Source organism: Colobus angolensis, unplaced genomic scaffold (assembly GCF_000951035.1).
Source record: "Colobus angolensis palliatus isolate OR3802 unplaced genomic scaffold, Cang.pa_1.0 Scaffold157, whole genome shotgun sequence".
NCBI classification, from domain to species: Eukaryota; Metazoa; Chordata; class Mammalia; order Primates; family Cercopithecidae; genus Colobus; species Colobus angolensis.
The window spans coordinates 549,062-555,008 of NW_012114677.1; the positions used below are offsets into that span (position 1 = coordinate 549,062).

The 5,947-nt window shown below is 49.4% G+C and overlaps 1 protein-coding gene across 4 annotated transcripts in view; it reads right to left on the reverse strand.

The window, feature by feature from the left end:
• RNF4 (ring finger protein 4) overlaps positions 1-4,036 on the reverse strand; it is a 45,182-nt gene extending 41,146 nt beyond the window's left edge. For 2 of the 4 annotated variants that reach the window (XM_011936748.1, XM_011936745.1), the window contains exon 1: positions 3,715-4,036. The gene's annotated coding sequence lies outside the window, so the exon portion shown is untranslated. Of the gene's footprint in view, positions 1-1,898; positions 2,018-2,953; positions 3,542-3,714 lie in introns of those variants that run through there. The other 2 variants (XM_011936747.1, XM_011936746.1) reach the window with 2 other exon arrangements.
• Between the last annotated feature and the right edge of the window lie 1,911 nt (positions 4,037-5,947).

Sequence of the window (5,947 nt, forward strand, 5' to 3'; positions counted from 1 at the left end):
TTTTTTGAGACGGAGTCTCGCTCTGTCGCCCGGGCTGGAGTGCAATGGTGCGATCTCGGCTCACTGCAAGCTCCTCTTTCTGGGTTCACACCATTCTCCTGCCTCAGCCTCCCAAGTAGCTGGGACTACAGGTTCCCACTGCCACGCCCGGCTAATTTTTTGTATTTTTAGTAGAGATACGGTTTCACCGGGTTAGCCAGGATGGTCTCGATCTCCTGACCCTGTGATCCACCGCACCTGGCAACAAATATTCTTAATGGTATCTAGAATAGTGTATCCTTTCGGGAGGTTTTTAATTTACATTGTTGAGACTCATCAGAGGAATCATAATCTATGTAGCTATAGACTTACAAAACGCATTTCTTTCCCCCGTCCCCCCCCTCTTTTTTTTTTTTTAAGAAATTGGCAGTGGAGGGGGTGGTCTCACTATGCTGCCCAGGCTGGTCTCTTAACTCCTGAGCTCAAGCGATCCACCTGCTTTGGCCTCCCAAAGTGCTGTGAGTACAGGCATGAGCCAACGTACTCAGCCCCAAAATGCATTTCTTAAGTAAGATTTGAGAGTTGAAATTACTCTTTGATCCATGGGCTGCAGAACAGATGTTAACATTAATCTCATTCATCTCCATGAGACTTTTTTGGTGACTAAGCACGTTCTCAGTGAGCAGTAAGTAATACTTTGAAAGAAATCTTTTTTTCTGAACTGTAGATCTCAATAGTGGGCTTTAAAATATTCCGTAAGACATACTGTAAACAGATATGCTACTATACAGGCTTTCTTGTTTCACTGATCAGCACACAGTAGATTTCTGCATAATTCTTAAGGGCCTTAGGATTTCCAGAATGGTAAATAAGCACTGGTTACAATTTAGTCACGGGCCACATTAGCCCCTAAGAAGAGAATCAGCCTGTCCTTTGAAGCCAGGCATTGACCTTTCTCTGGCTATGAAAGTCCTAGATAGTATTTTTTTTCATATAAGGCTGTTTCATTTACATTGAAAGTCTGTTGTTCAGTGTGGCCACCTTAATTATTTTAGCTATATATTCTGCATAACTTGCTGCAGCTTCTACATCAATGCTTACTGCCTCAACCTTACACTTTCACATTACAGAGGCGGCTTCTTTCCTTAAACCTCATGAACCAACCTCTCCCAGTTTCAAACTTTTCTTCTGCAGCTTTCTCACCTTTCTCACTCTTCACAGAATTGAAGAGAGTTAGGGCCTTGCTCTGGATTAGGCTTTCGCTTAAGGGAATGTCACGGATGGTTTGATCTTCTATCCAGACCACTAAAACTTTCTCCCTATCAGCAATAAGGCTGTTTGGCTAATCATTCATGCGTTCACTGGGGTAGCATTTTAATTTCAAGAACTCTTCCTCTGCATTCACAACTTGGCCAACTGTCATTCGGCACAAGAGGCCTAACTTTTGGCCTATCTCAACTTTTGATATGCCTTTCTCACTAAGGTTAATCATTTCTTAACTTGATTTAAAGCAAGAGAGATTCAACTGACTGCTTCTTTTGTCTGGATACTGTAGGGTCACTGACTGGCCTAATTTCAATATTGTGTCTCAAGGAATAGAGAGGCCTGAGAAGAGAGACTGGGAACTGCCAATCAGTGGAACTGTTAGCACACACCCAACTTTTACCAATTAAGTTCACCATCTTATATTAGTGTTATTCACGGTAACCCAAAACACTGACCACAGCTCACCGTAACAGATGTAATAATGAAAAGGTTTGGGGCTGGGCATGGTGGTTCATGCCTGTAATCCCAACACTTTGGAAGGCCAAGGCAGGCGGATCACTTGAGGTCAAGAGTTCGAGATCAGCCTGGCCAACATGGTGAAACCCCGTCTCCACTAAAAATACAAAAATTAGCTGGGTGTGGTAGTACAGTGCCTGTAATCCCAGCTGCTCCAGAGGCTGAGGCAGGAGACTCACTTGAGCCCAGGTGGCAGAGGTTACAGTGAGGCCGAGAACACGCCATTGCACTCCATCTTGGGTGACTGAGATTCCATCTCAAAAAAAAAAAAAAAAAAAAAGTTTGAAATATTGTGAATTACCAAAACTTGACACAAGAGACACGAAGTGAGCACATGCTGTTGGAAAAATGTCTGGCACTTACAGACTTGCTCAACGAATACTTCCTATAAACCTTCACCTTGCAAAAAAGGCAGTATTTGCAAAGCACAATAAAATGAGGTATCTCTTATTCCCTCTATCCTCACCCAGCTACAGGAAGGGCAGCACCACGACTGTTTACTGCTGTACAAGCAGAAAGTTTGGCATACAGAACACCTCAAAAATACGCTACTTCGATCTTGAGGAGAGTGAAATATCTTACTCATTTTATGTACAAAGCACAGACGTGCATATATTCTATAAAAAGAAATAGTTTACGTATGGCATTAAGATTTCATGAAGATTAGAAAAACAATGTTTACAAAAGATCCTTACAAAGGTAGTAATTTAAGATCAATAAACGACGTATTAAAGTAAGATTTTTGGAAGCTCAAATTCAGGCAGTACAAAAGCCAGCAATACAGCTTGCTACTCAAATGTCCCTATTTCATCTCAAACTCACAGTAAAACTGAACCCAATGTATCCTTGTCCATTAACAAGTAAAACACCAAGAAAGTAACAAAACATTCCCCTCAATGTCTCTTTTACTGTCAGCGGTCCCAAAACTCCTGGTCGCCGAATTCAAAAGCCTAATCCTGCAGTTGGGACTTAACCTCATCTGCCGCCAAATAGCCGGCTTTGTGACCTTGGGCAGACCACCTCACTTTTCTGGACCTCAGTCTCCCCAACCACTTGGACAGTCTAAGCCAGGTTCCAGAGCTGAGACCCTACGTCTGGCTCAAGAACTTGGTGCAGAAACAGAACGAAGGTTATTAAGACTGTGAACGTCTATGGGAACCGACAAGTGAAAGACAAAAGCTGAAATCCCTACCCAAACTGCTTGCCCAAGCTCTATCCTTTTCCCTGTTTCCTCGATGGATCAAAGGCGGAAAAGCGGTGTTTACTAGCAACTCTGCTTCGGGTCCTGAGAATCTTCATACACCAGTCTACAGGCGCGCCAGAGGGTGAAGGGCCCGAGCGGTGCAGGGCTGGGCCGCAAGCCTCACAGTCACTCGTTCCACCAACCATCAGCCGGGGCCCGGAAGTGCGCCCGGAAGTCGAGGCCCTACTAAGTTTTAGACTGCGACCTCGGCGCCCCGCACCGTCAGCCCCGCACCCGTACTCAGATCCTCCCGACCTACAAAAGGCCCCGCCACGCGGCGCGGGCACCCGGGCAAACTCGCAGGCCCCACGATAGCGGGGCGGCGGCGCGAACACAAAGGAGATGTCGTCAGCGGGGAACAAAATCCCTGCCCAGGTCTCCCCACCAACAGCACACCCTGCCCGACTCTCCGAGTGACCTTGGGGGCGTTCCTGCCCCTCCCAGAGCCTCAGTTTCCCTTCCTAGGCTATGGACTAAGCCCCATGGCCGCGGCCCGCCAGAGTGAGCCGAGACCCAGACACAGGCCTCTTAACTTCTGTTGCCCGCGCCAAGCCGGGCTAGGTGCGCCCGCGCGGAAGGCGGCGCGAGCGGCCAGAGCTGGCTCGAGGTCCCGGGCTGCGGAGTCTCGGCCGGGTGGAGCCGCGCGGGCCGAGGCCTCTGTAGGCCGCGAAGCCGCCTAAACCTCTCATTTTGCACAGGCCCTGACTTGCCGCTGTTTTCCCGCAAAGCCCAGCCTAACCTGGAGCTAGCTGGGTCCGCAGGCGCCGCCGCCGTCGCACTCGAGAGAAGCAGCTCCTTCTCCAGCCGCCCAGGAGCGCCCCTCGAGAAAGATGCCGCCGCCTCAACAGCAACCCACTTCCGCTTCGGAGGCCTCGACTCCGCCCCCCGTCGTGTCCCCATTGGCCGCCCGCCTACCCTACTTCCGCGGTTGGCCGGGTAAGGACAAATTTTTAAATCCTATTGGATAAGAAAACCATCTGTTACCACTTTAAAGCGCGCCTCTTTCCGCCCCCGCCCACAATCGAGCGCCCTAATTCGCACCTTCCGGCAAGAGACGGCGCGGGCGCGGCCCCGCCCGCAAGGCCTTGCGGGAGTCGCGGTCTGAGGGCCGACGGGCTCCTGTACCCGGCAGCGACTGGCTGCGACTGACTGCGCCAACGCCGCCAGGGACTGCTCGCCGACTGCCTCCGGAGCCGAGCGGGCCCCGAACGTCCCCATTCCTAGTTTTCGAACCGCACATCTGCTGCCGTGCCCCTCGCTCGACGCAGCTGGCCGGAGGCGCGGAGCTGGTAGTTCGTCCCACCAGCCGTTCCGCGCCCCTCTCCTGGCTCTTGTTTCCCCGCCTCTTAACGATGCCTTTGTGAGGAAGGTTGCTGGGCCTGGGGACTATGACGATCGGCTGGAAACCAGGCCTGGCCCTGTTTCAGCACCCCCGCGTGCCAAGCCCTGGGCCGGCGTGCGGGTCCCTGCCCCTGAGAGGAACCTGGAACTTTTGCAGGCTGGGGTGCAGGCGTGTACTTAACAGACGAAGAGTGTGGAGGATTGGAGGACTCAGGGCAGCACGGCACAGATGCCTGCAGGTCCCCGGTCGGACTGGAGAATGGGTGGTGGGTTTCTTGAGCTCCAGTCCCTGAGCTGGACTTTGACGTGGGTTTAGCAACCAGGAAAAAAGCCCACCTTGTCCCTGCTGCCTGAGAATACCCAGACCTTAGTCCATGGCCAGCATCTCTGTTGCCTCGGCACCCTCAGGCAATGTGAAGGTCACCCCAAATGCCTTGGGTTGCATTGTTTCCTTACACTGAGTTTCTGTTTGTTTTGAGATGGAGTTTCGCTCTTATCGCTCTGGCTGGAGTGCAGTGGCGCGATCTCGGCTCACTGCAACCTCCAACCTCCCGGATTCTCGTGATTCTCCTGCCTCAGCCTCCCGAGTAGCTGGGATTAGAGGCGCCTGCCACCACGCCCGGTTAATTTTCTTTGTATTTCTAGTAGAGACGGGGTTCCATCATGTTGGCCAGGCCGGTCTCGAACTCCTGACCTCAGGAGATTCACCCGCCTTGGCCTCCCAAAGTACTGGGATTACAGGTGTGAGCCACTTCGCCCGGCCACCGTACAGTAAGTTTCTAACCTCGAAAATGGAGTCAAATAATGGAATGACAAGGCAGATAGAAACCAGAGCATTAACGTTTTTGTGTTGTGTTTACAAACAATATGTGTTTGCTATTTTCTGTAATTGTAAGGAAATCTGGCATGGTAGAGTATCTGATAGATAAATCTAATTCTCATGTAAAATATCTAAGTATTTGTGTGTGTGTGTGTTTTTCAGACGAGGTGTCACTCTGTCACCCAGGCTAGAGTGCGGTGGCACGATCATGTCTCACTGCAGCCTCGACCTCCCCAGGTTTAGATGATCAACCCACCTTGGCCTCCCAAGTAGCTGGGACCACAGGTGCCACCATGCCTGGCTAATTTTTTTTTTTTTTTTGTAGACACTGGCTTTTGCCATGTTGCCCAGTCTTGTCTTGAAGTCCCAGGCTCAAGCTATCTGCTTGCCTCGACCTCCCGAAGTGTTGGGATTACAGGCATGAACCATCACACCCGGCGCTAGGTATTTGATTTTTGATAGTGATTGTAAGTTGAAAGGTATAAGATTTTCCAAAGTTTGTGATTATAATTGGAACAAAGAGAGCTTAAAAGTTTAAGAGAAATGTAGACATTTAATATACCTGTGAGAATTATTTAAATATTAATACTTGATAAGGCAGACAACTGAAATACTAAAAACTAAAATTAGATTCTACGTGTATAAATGCAGTTGAAAATGTTTTAAGAGAATTTCAGTTCATAAATGGAGCCGTACATGATTAATAAATATGGTGGTTAAAAATGATCAGATTTAGGCTGGGCATGGTGGCTCTCGCCTGTAATCTTTTTTTTTTTTTTTTT